The following is a 12745-nucleotide window of genomic DNA, read 5'->3' as shown; positions in this document are numbered from 1 at the left end:
ACAGATCATGAGCTCATCATATCAGGAGCAGACGGGAAGATTTCATCTCTCTGGGGTTTGGAGGAATTATATATTTGTGTGTGAACGAGCAGATATTTGTTGAATGTCCTGTGAATATGAATGAGATTTATTGTGAATCATCATCTGGTCAGAGCACAGAATCTCATCTATATCATCACAGCTACAGTAAAGTTAGAGATTGAAGCCCTGATGTGTTTTCATACAGGCCAGACTCAATCTAGTGTCTCACAAGCCTCTTCCATGACTGGAGTCTGTTTATCCGCTGGATTTCTGTCTGAAAACCTTCATCTTCATGCAGAAGCTCATGCTGAAATGATCCTCTTGCTTCAGCTTGTATATCAGCTGTTTCTTCTACAGAGAGACGTCCGTCTGAGAATTACATCAGTGTCTGCTCGCATTATATTGTCATAAAATACCCTAAAATTTGACTTTGCAGTGTGTATATGTCACGCTATTAAATGTAAGTTATTTCTTTCTTTTTTTCACGTTACAATAAAGAGCATGAAAAATCATGGGTTAAAAGAAAAGTTTTTGTCTCTTCCATTCCTGTAAAAACAGACGTAACTAAACTTGCTCTTGTTTGCTGGAAAGTTTCAAAGTTAGAATTCACGTTTTAAATGAATACTTGTATGAAGGTGAAAGAGTGGCAAAATTCGAGAGCTTGTAGATTTGAATTTGAGAACAAAATATTCATATTTATAAGCTGAAATTTACCCTCATAGTTCTGATGTGAAAGTCTGAATGTTTCGATTCACACAGACAATAAACTAGTCAGACGTTACCAACTAAGTCCAAACGTCGAGCGAAGGGTTCATTATGATGACCATTACACTGACCTCGTACCTTATGCACACCAATGATGTTGAAACGATCTGGTCATCTACAGCTTTAAGATGGTATGAGCTTCTGGAGTCGGGATTTCATCCCAGTTATAGGAATTTCGATCTCTGTTCTGTTGACTGAGAAGAAGGCCTTAGGTTTCCATGATTTGGTTGGATGTTGCTTCTCAACTCTGAAAGGTACAGTGCTGGAAGTTGAGAGGGAAAAAGCTGGGATCGTTCCTCATGTCTGACACCATGCCTAAGTCGATATAAGCTACAGCAATCAGCTTCACTAAACGACTGAAAGTGCTCTTTTAACACGGACATTTAACCCTTGTATGGTGTTCGGGTCTGTTGGACCCATTTTCATTTTTTATCAAAAGAAAAATGATACAATTAATTATTTTTTCAAACTGAGACTCATTGGCCTTGGCTCATTTTCTGTGAGGAATATATATCAGAACACATTTTTAATGAAAACACACTGTACACCCCCCCTACACATTTATATTACACACAGGATGTTCGGGTCCACTGGACCCGGGGCTAATAAAAGTGTGGAAATTGTAGGTCCTGTGTACCTTTACTCTGTCCTCCTCCTGTCAGGGCCTGCTGTTAGTGTGTGTATGTTCTTGTATATGGTTTATGAGGACACAAATGTGTATAATGACATGGGTATTACAACGTAAACATGGTTTATGACGACATCTGTGTCCTCATACTAAAACATACTAAATGGTGTTTTTTGAAATTCAAAAAATGCCAAAAGTTTTCTGTGATTGGTAGGTTTAGTGGTAGGGTTAGTGTAGGGGATAGATTATACAGTTTGTACATTAGAAAAACCATTATGCCTATGGAGAGTGACCGTACACCACATATCCAAGTGAGTGTGTGTGTGTGTGTATGTGCATGTGTATGTGTGTGTGTGTGGGTGTGGGTGTGTGTTTTGTGTGTGTCTGTGTGTGTGTTGTGGGTGTGTGTGTTGTGGGTGTGTGTATGTGTCTGTGTTACACCCCTGGAAAGGGGAATAATGAATAATAAGACACAGGACACGGTGTTACTTCCCTCACGTCCAGTGTAATAATGCATTTCTTTTACAAGAACAATAATTCAACAATACATAATATTACAAAGTTATTATTAAATGCAAAATCAGCACTAAATAAGCACTTTACACTAACCGACAAAATATTATACATAGAAGCTGAACAGACTAATTAACAAACATGAATTTAATTATTCTAATATTTAACACACCTATAACCACACTGATAGTTTAGCAATTAACATCACTCTTCTCAACTACACAAAATAATATAACATATCCCAGTTATTTATCATTAAACACATCTTCTCTTTAAGTGCTAAACACTGCACATGAACCGTATAGTTGTCTATTACCACCATGCGATGTACACCACGTGATGCAGCTAGCAAAATAACTATAGTGGAGCTTACGTTAAGCAGCACTTACTCAAAACAATAACAATTATATAGACAAATTTGTCTTCTAGCTTATTTCTTAGACTACAGAGGACATAAATACAGACATAAAATGCATTAATAAACAGATTTTACCTGGAAAGGGGAATAATGAATAATAAGACACAGGACACGGTGTTACTTCCCTCACGTCCAGTGTAATAATGGACGAGCAGGCGCAACACGCTTCCCTTGCGATGCGTCAGGCATAATCAACCGATTCCCGATCAACAGGCGAACTCTTAAACACAAACTTTGAATAGCAACCACATGAAAACAAGGTACAACAATAAATGAGCAAAGTAACTTTTAAATAATGCCATTTTTAACACGTTATTGTGCTAATGCATCATCTTATGACTCTTTAACTTGAAGACCAAAGTAATCGCTAATAGATCATTCAATCAGGAAATCACAGTGCTATTACTCTTACCAGTATTCTATTTATGGCCATGAATTATGAACATAGAAGTACTTCTATGAATTAAAGAAAATTGCTTATTTTCCTCTTTTTAACACACAGAATTTCATATAATGAACTTTTCTGACTGTAAACATTCTCATAACCATTACACACTCCCCTTCAACACAAATGTCGTCCTCGACATTCAAATATTAAAGCAGTCCTATTAGCAGTAGTGCATAAAATGCAACCGTACACAGTCCATATAAAGGCATTTGGCCACCTCAAAGTCCTTGTGTTTTTGCAATGGAGTGTGTGTTGGATCACAATTGCTTGAACAGTCCGTTGTGAATGTGTTTATATGTTTTTCTTCAGAGTCACAAGTGTGTGTGTGTTTCTGGGCATGTTCCATTTGTAGAACAGTTCTGAAGTGTATGTGTGTGTGTGTTCAATGTCCCAAGGGTCCATAAAAGTGAATGTGTGTGGATGTGAAACAGTCCATCAAATGTTTTTAAATCACCCATACAAGAAAACAGGGTGATAGGTGGGAATCTGATCCGGATCTGGCCACATGGCCCCGGGTTGGTGGGGTCCATAGTGTTGCACAGGATCACACCTGTATGTGGGCCTGGCTAGGAGTCCTAGGCTGTAACAAGCTGGAAAACCAAGCTCATCATAAGTGAATCGCTTTGGGGGTCGTCGTCCTCTCCTTGGCCGGTCTTGGAATTGTACATTCTCACTGTGACTTTCACATGGGGGAGGTGACATAGGTGGCAGTACAAGGCTGTCTCCAAGAGCCTCCAGCTCCTCAGGTGCCTCATCTCTGCCCTGTGAATCAATCCTGCCCTGTTCCTCCTCAAGCTGCAGCACCTTGTCATGTTCCTGTCCTTGTTCATCATGTGCTCTAGTGGACTCAGTGTCTGCTAGCTGATAGGTGGGTTCCTCCTCATCACATGTCTGTGGAGCATCACATGTCCTGTTCAGAAGGGGCTGTGGAGGTGGGTAATAGAACCATTCATCCTCCGAGTCCTCATCGCTGTCATTCTGTTGGCTATTAGTTTCCTGTTCATTTGTCTGTTTTGAAGATTTTGTCTTCGGCCTAGCAACTTTGAGAGGAACTTCAAGGGGTAAATGGTCACATGGGAGCAACAGATTGCGGTGCAGAATTCTGCTATCTCTTCCTTTTCCTTGTTCTGGAACAACTTTGTACACTGGAGCATCCTTGTTTACACGTCGTACAACCTTGTGGATCGTGTCCTCCCAATGGCTGCGGAGCTTGCCAGTTCCTCCTCTTGGAGTCAAGTTTCTGACCAAAACACGGTCTCCTGCTTCCAACTCTGAGCTCTTTATTTTGCAATCATGGTTTCTTTTCCCTCTTTCAGCAGATTTTCTTGCATTGTTCCTTGTTATCTCGTAGGCTTCTTGCATTCCTTCACGCCACTTTCTCATGTACTCTCTGTGATCAGGCGTGCCGGTTTCTGGTGTCAGACGGAATAGTATGTCGACTGGCAGCCTTGGGGTCCTCCCAAAAAGGAGATAAAAGGGGGAAAAGCCAGTAACTTCACATCTTGTACAGTTATATGAAAAAACTAATTTGTTCACTGAGTCTTTCCAGTTTGATTTCTCCTTCTCTGTGAGAGTTCTCAGCATCTGTATGAGTGTGCGGTTAAAACGCTCAACCTGTCCATTACCTTGAGGATGGTATGGCGTTGTTCGCGAGCCTAGTACTCCAGATGTCTTTTTCAGTTGTGCCAGAAGCTGGTTTTGGAATTCACCTCCTTGATCGTGATGGATACGTTGAGGAAACCCGAACCTTAATGCGTAATCATTAAAAAGTTTATCTGCCACTGTTTTTGCTGACTTGGATGTTGTGGCGTAGGCTTGGGCGAATCTGGAGAAATGATCTATAACAACTAAGATATACTCGTACCCGCCTGCACACTTGTCAACATGTAAGAAATCAATGGACACTAACTCAAAAGGCTGGGTTGTCACAATATTGGTTAGGGGTGCCCTAGTCTCTCGGGTGGGTTTCTTTTGTTTCAAGCATGAACAGCTACGAGTCACATAGTGGTCGATGTCACGCTGCATATAAGGCCAAAAGAAGCGCTCTCTTACCAGTGAGGTGGTTCTGTCGACTCCTTGGTGCCCCATATTATCATGCAGTTCCTTCAAGATGGTTGCCTTGTACTTGTCAGGTAGAACAAGTTGTGTTCGGGTAGCTGTTTTTCGACGCAGGACACCGTCATCATCTAAGGTGAGTTTTTCCCATTCACTGATGAGCCTTTTACTCTGTGAACTGAATGATTTCAGCTGTTTACTGTCAGGTTTTTTGTTCAACTGACGACACTCAATAACTGGGCTGATATTTTTGTCTTCTTTCTGGGCTTGACAAATCTCTGATGGGGAGAGAGGCTGATGCTCCGGCCTACCAATTTCATTGCATTGAATGGACAGTGCCATAGACCACACAGCGTTGGAATCTGGGTCCTCAACTGACTGTACAACTGCTTGTACTGAACGAGATGACATTTCCTCAGTACAGTGTTCCATCATGGCATCCAAATCCAATGGCATCCTTGAGAGAACGTCGGCATCCGTGTTTTCTTTCCCGGGTCGATATCGGATAGTGAGGTGAAAATCCGCCAATTCAGCAACCCACCGGTATCCAGTTGCGTTTAATTTTGCTGTGGACAAGACATAGGTAAGCGGATTGTTATCCGTATACACAGTACAGGATGAGCCTATTAAATAGTCTCTGAATTTTTCACACACCGCCCATTTAAGGGCGAGGAACTCCAATTTCCCGGAGTGGAAATGGTAGTTTTTCTCAGGCTCAGTGAGGGTTCGGGATGCATATGCTATTACACGCATTTTTCCTTCCTGTTCCTGATATAAAACTGCCCCCAGACCCAGATTGGAAGCGTCTGTGTGTAGGACAAAGGGTTTGTTAAAGTCAGGGAAGGCAAGGATTGGCGGCTCTACAAGGTGATCCAAAAGTTCCTCCAGCAAGTGCTGATGTCTCTCTGTCCATACAATGGGGTGGTTGGAAGATGCCCCACTTTGTTTTCTTTTATTCTGTCTTGTTCTGGGGCCACGTTTGTCATTCCTTTCTAAGTCAGCAGGAGCTTTCATGAGGTTATAAAGGGGGGCAGCGATTCGAGAGAAATCTCGGATATACTGACGATAATAACTGAGGAGACCCATGATGGCTCTTAGTTCTCCCACTGTGGCTGGTTACTTGTCTTTTAGGGCTCTGACAGCTAGGGTATCAGCAGGGTCGATTTTACTGCCCTCTGATGAAATGACACGCCCAAGGTAGCGAACCTCTCGTCTAAATATCTCACACTTGGCTGGTTTCAACTTTATACCCTGTGCTCTTAATCTTCTCAGCACAGCCCTGACATGTTCTACATGGCTCTCAAATGACTTACTGAACACCAATACGTCATCAAGATAAGGAGTGCAAATTTCATCCCTGAGCCCCTCCAGACATTCTTCCATGCATCGCTGGAAGGCGGCTGGTGCGTTCATTAAGCCGAAGGGTATTCGGATCCATTCATATAGGCCCCAGGGAGTCACAAAAGCAGTGAGAGGCCGGCTTTCTTCTGCCATGAATCCCTGATGGTAAGCTTTTCCCTGATCTAACAACGAAAACCATGAGTTCCCTCCCAGGCCGTCCATGATGTCCTGCACCCTGGGAATGGGCTGGCGGTCTGGTACAGTCTTACGGTTCAGCTCACGGTAGTCTATGCAGAGACGTAGGCTTCCATCTTTTTTTCGAACACACACAACGGGGGAAGCATACGGGGAAGTGGATTTACGCACCCAACCTTGTGTGATGAGGTCATGAAGGTAGTTCTTCATCTCTTGATAGAGGGGTTTTGGTACAGACAGGTAAGTTTTGGCCACAGGTTCAGTGTCTTTCAGTGAGATGGAAAGCTGCAGGTTCTCAATGGAGCCGATGTCGTCATCAGAAATGGAAAAGGACTCTGACTCTTCTCTCAACATTCCTTTAACTATTTCTTTTTCAGTGGGACTAAGATGGTTCAAGTCGACTGGAGGATCCCAGTCAGTAGCAGATGTTTGTTTTTCACTGACTTCCATATTATTTACTATTACTGGGGGAGCAGAGCAGGGGTGTTCCAACACTGTTGCTGGGTACACTGCTTGAACTGGCTGTGCTGTCCCAATAACTGCAAAGGAGGTGTCAAAACACGGCACTCCACCTTTACAGATGTATGTTTGGGGACATTTACATTCTCTCTGGTCATTTTGACAGCATACTCCAGTGATTGCTGTTCAGCAGCAACTCTCTCAACAAATACTTTAGCATCCTCCATTTCAAAGCCAGAGAAAGCTGCTTTAACAGTTCTGATTAGCTGCTGGTTGTCATTGGCTTCATTCTGCTGTAACTCTGTATCAATAATAAGGCCAATAACATTTGAACCTATAATAGGTCGAGCAAGAGTGTTACCTTTAATCACCAAGGTGGGAACAACAACTTCTGTTGTAGGGACTCCTGCACCTGCAGTTAATTTGAATGCAACCTCAATCCATCCACTGTACGGCATGTCTTCACCATTAGCTGCAGTCAGATTTAAAGTGTCATTAGTTTCAACGATTTCAGAAATATGTCTCAGTGTCACATGCGGTAAGTGATCTGCTTTCCATTGTTCACTAACTACAGTCACTTGTGAACCTGAGTCCCACAAAGCTCTAACCTGCTGGCCGTGGATGTGGCAGTCTATCAGATATTTTTGTCCAACCAATGGTGCAACTTTAGCTTGTCTTTTCTTTTGTGATTTGGCTTGGACTGTATAACACAAGATTTTTGGACATTGACTTCTGTGAACAACCCAGTGCTCATATTGACATGCCTTGGAACAATATAACACGCTTTTACATACCGCACATTGTCTGAGCCTCACATTTTTTCCACGTGCACCACAGCGTGCACATAGTTGGGGCACTGATGATGAAGTGGTCACTCCCTGCCCCGCTGGGGTAACCCTTGCCCGTTTAAAGGACCTCCTCTGAGGTGGCCTGATCTTCTCATTCTGCAACCGGCTGAGAAGTGTTCGCTGCTGCCACACCTAAAGCAGTGAGTGCAGTCTTCCAGATTTTCCTGCTGACAGCCATAGCATCTCCTCCTATACCGCAGTGTAGCTGTGGGATGAGAGTGTTGGTTGTCATACCTTTGGTTCGGTGGAGGGTAGCTGTGCTGTACTGTAGGGGCTCGAGGGTAGCCATATTCTGCTGCAGGAACCTGAGGATAGCTGTGCTGTGCTGCAGAGCTTTGAGGGTACCTGTGTTGCATGGCAGGGGATTGAAGATAGCCTTGTTGTGCTGCAGGTGCTGGGGCTGCTCTGTGTGTCAGTGGTGGGTCATTGTAGCCTGATGTCAGCTGAGGTGAGATGCCATCTAGTCCTGATGGTGGATTTGGGTGCAGCTGCAGCTGTTGGAAAGAGGGCTGCTGCATAGACTCTTTAATAGAGGACACTTCAGCTTTAAGGTCTTTCAGGAGGGTCATGTTAGCTTTCATCTCCTGCAGTTCTGAAAGAATATCAACCTTATTCTTACTTTGACTCAGCTGGCTTGTCTTTTCCTTTTTCTCAATTGGAGTCTGGTCAGAATGAGCAGCATGAATGGTTACAGGCCGCTGTGGTGCTGTCATCTTCTTCTTATCCTGCCTCTCACTTTCATAAGCACAGGAAATATTTAGTTAATCAAACAAGAGTTCATCAGAAATGCCAGCTTTCTCCAGGAATGGCTGGAGGTCACGTTTTACGTTATCGTTCTGCAGGCCGGTCATAACTGTGTGGAGGAACATGTTCTGCACGAGCACTGGATCATATCGTAGGCCTGACTCAGATTCTTGTGAGGCAAACAGAATCTTCTGTCTTAAATCTAGGGCGCGGATAAGGAAGCTTTGAGGTGTCTCTTTCATGCTCTGGACTTCAGAAGACAGCTGTTTATATAACTCTGTTGCACTCTTTTCTTGGTAATGACAACGGAGTATCCTTCTCAGGGTGGGCAGTGTGAGGTCACTTTTCCCCTCTAAATAACTGCGCAACTGCATCCCAGGAACAATGGCTCTTATGACAGCATCAACAATCTCAGTCTCTGGCAGCCCTTTGAGAAGACCATGCTCGATCTGCCGTGCTAAGCTGGAAAACGGGAGACGATCTTTCTGTCCTGGTTCCCCAATTTGTCCAGATATTTTAAATTCTTTGTGCCAAGGAGGAGGGATGTGATCCAGTGATGAACCTGAGGCTGCCATTCTGTGGCTAGGTTTGGTGGCCTGGACCCTCTGTTCACTCTTAACATTTTGTGATACCTGTACCTGGGAAGGTCTACTTTCTGTTGGTGCATTGTCTTGTGTGTCATCAGGCTGATTTGGGTTTTTATTTGGTGATGCTTGAGGCTCACTTGCGTGGTCAGCTGCTGTCTGAGCCTGTAGCTCAATTATTTTGTCTTTAAGGCAGAGGAGCATCGCCATTCCCAAATCTTCAAGTTTCTGTAACTCTTCGCTTTGCAGATGGTTACTTATCATTAAGATGAGTGATGTTCTGTTCTTTCCTGCCACATGCTCCAATTCTGGCCCAGCAATGATTAGAAAATCACACAGTTATTTTAGGCTTTCTACTGGCAGTGTACACAAAAGTCCTATTATTTCCAACTGCAATGTCTCTACTTCAACGGACTCCATTTTTCTTACAGCAACGATTTAGTGTTCAGTAGCAGCAATAACTTGTGTGCTTAACTTTGACAGAAGTGCTACTGGTACCTTGGGTTCACCTCAGATTGCTTTTGCTTTTAGTTGTAGACACTCGAACTGCCATCGTATTATCCACTCGATGTCGCCTGCCTGGGTAAGTTGAAGGGGACTGAATGAGAGCTTGGGACGTCTGTTCTTGGCAGAAGTCGGACCCTGCTTCACTCAATCCCAGCGGGGCCTCCAGAAAATGTTACACCCCTGGAAAGGGGAATAATGAATAATAAGACACAGGACACGGTGTTACTTCCCTCACGTCCAGTGTAATAATGCATTTCTTTTACAAGAACAATAATTCAACAATACATAATATTACAAAGTTATTATTAAATGCAAAATCAGCACTAAATAAGCACTTTACACTAACCGACAAAATATCACTGCAAAGTACAAATGCAACTGGTTACTTTAAATACGTGGAACAGGCTGTATTATTCCTCTTATATACATAGAAGCTGAACAGACTAATTAACAAACATGAATTTAATTATTCTAATATTTAACACACCTATAACCACACTGATAGTTTAGCAATTAACATCACTCTTCTCAACTACACAAAATAATATAACATATCCCAGTTATTTATCATTAAACACATCTTCTCTTTAAGTGCTAAACACTGCACATGAACCGTATAGTTGTCTATTACCACCATGCGATGTACACCACGTGATGCAGCTAGCAAAATAACTATAGTGGAGCTTACGTTAAGCAGCACTTACTCAAAACAATAACAATTATATAGACAAATTTGTCTTCTAGCTTATTTCTTAGACTACAGAGGACATAAATACAGACATAAAATGCATTAATAAACAGATTTTACCTGGAAAGGGGAATAATGAATAATAAGACACAGGACACGGTGTTACTTCCCTCACGTCCAGTGTAATAATGGACGAGCAGGCGCAACACGCTTCCCTTGCGATGCGTCAGGCATAATCAACCGATTCCCGATCAACAGGCGAACTCTTAAACACAAACTTTGAATAGCAACCACATGAAAACAAGGTACAACAATAAATGAGCAAAGTAACTTTTAAATAATGCCATTTTTAACACGTTATTGTGCTAATGCATCATCTTATGACTCTTTAACTTGAAGACCAAAGTAATCGCTAATAGATCATTCAATCAGGAAATCACAGTGCTATTACTCTTACCAGTATTCTATTTATGGCCATGAATTATGAACATAGAAGTACTTCTATGAATTAAAGAAAATTGCTTATTTTCCTCTTTTTAACACACAGAATTTCATATAATGAACTTTTCTGACTGTAAACATTCTCATAACCATTACATCTGCATGAGTGTGTGTGTGCGTGCGTGTGAGAGAGAGATTGTGTGTAAGTGTGAAAGAGTGCAAGAGTGAGTTTTGTGCTTCTACTCCTGCCATTCCCACACGAGGTTGCAATTCTTAAATGTGATCTAACAAAGGTAAAAAGAACATATTGACCATATATGCTGTTTATATTGCTTGTAATTGGGATGAAGTAAACATCTGTTGAGTATTTTAACATAACATTCTTGATTGTGTTGAATTAAAAACCCAAAAATGCAGCGGGTCCACCAGACCCACGAACACTGGCTGAGTAACAAAAATATGAACACCACACAAGGGTTAAAAGGACAGAAGGATGGATTTTCTGCTTCAAGTGATAGGACTAGCTGAGTGAACTTATACTTATATTGTCTTGATGTCTGTGTCGTTTTATATAAATATTCAGATATAAGTGACCAAAAAGGCCATTTTAAAGTAGTTAAAACATCCGACTGGTAAACTTTTGTGTGCTTTCCTCTATTTTAAAACCTGTATGTTTAGCAGTAACTACAAAGCTATTTGAGGAAAAAAACATTACTTATTTAAAAAAAAAATAGAATAAAATAAATACAAAAAAAGACTGACCCAGGAGCTTCTTAATGATAACAGCACTAAACACTAGACAAGAGAGTCCATTACCACACTCTGAGCTACAAGGAAACACTGAACATTTGGACACCTGGGGGGGGGGGGGGGGGCAATCTTAAAATGAGGGGGCAACTAATATATATATACAGTGAGGAAAATAAGTATTTGAACACCCTGCTATTTTGCAAGTTCTCCCACTTGGAAATCATGGAGGGGTCTGAAATTGTCATCGTAGGTGCATGTCCACTGTGAGAGACATAATCTAAAAAAAAAGCTGGAAGGGGCTACAGGGAAATTGCCAAGCAGCTTGGTGAAAAAAGGTCCACTGTTGGAGCAATCATTAGAAAATGGAAGAAGCTAAACATGACTGTCAATCTCCCTCGGACTGGGGCTCCATGCAAGATCTCACCTCGTGGGGTCTCAATGATCCTAAGAAAGGTGAGAAATCAGCCCAGAACTACATGGGAGGAGCTGGTCAATGACCTGAAAAGAGCTGGGACCACCGTTTCCAAGGTTACTGTTGGTAATACACTAAGACGTCATGGTTTGAAATCATGCATGGCACGGAAGGTTCCCCTGCTTAAACCAGCACATGTCAAGGCCCGTCTTAAGTTTGCCAATGACCATTTGGATGATCCAGATGAGTCATGGGAGAAAGTCATGTGGTCAGATGAGACCAAAATAGAACTTTTTGGTCATAATTCCACTAAACGTGTTTGGAGGAAGAAGAATGATGAGTACCATCCCAAGAACACCATCCCTACTGTGAAGCATGGGGGTGGTAGCATCATGCTTTGGGGGTGTTTTCTGCACATGGGAGAGGAGAGGATGACCGGGGCCATGTATTGCGAGATTTTGGGGAACAACCTCCTTCCCTCAGTTAGAGTATTGAAGATGGGTCGAGGCTGGGTCTTCCAACATGACAATGACCCGAAGCACACAGCCAGGATAACCAAGGAGTGGCTCTGTAAGAAGCATATCAAGGTTCTGGCATGGCCTAGCCAGTATCCAGACCTAAACCCAATAGAGAATCTTTGGAGGGAGCTCAAACTCCGTGTTTCTCAGCGACAGCCCAGAAACCTGACTGATCTAGAGAAGATCTGTGTGGAGGAGTGGGCCAAAATCCCTCCTGCAGTGTGTGCAAACCTGGTGAAAAACTACAGGAAACGTTTGACCTCTGTAATTGCAAACAAAGGCTACTGTACCAAATATTAACATTGATTTTCTCAGGTGTTCAAATACTTATTTGCAGCTGTATCATACAAATAAATAGTTAAAAAATCATACATTGTGATTTCTGGTTTTTTTTTTTTTAGATTATGATT

Source organism: Abramis brama (assembly GCF_963993115.1).
Source record: "Abramis brama genome assembly, chromosome: 1".
Classification (NCBI taxonomy): Eukaryota; Metazoa; Chordata; class Actinopteri; order Cypriniformes; family Leuciscidae; genus Abramis; species Abramis brama.
The sequence above is the reverse complement of the archived record's forward strand: the minus strand, read 5'-3'. Positions refer to the sequence as shown.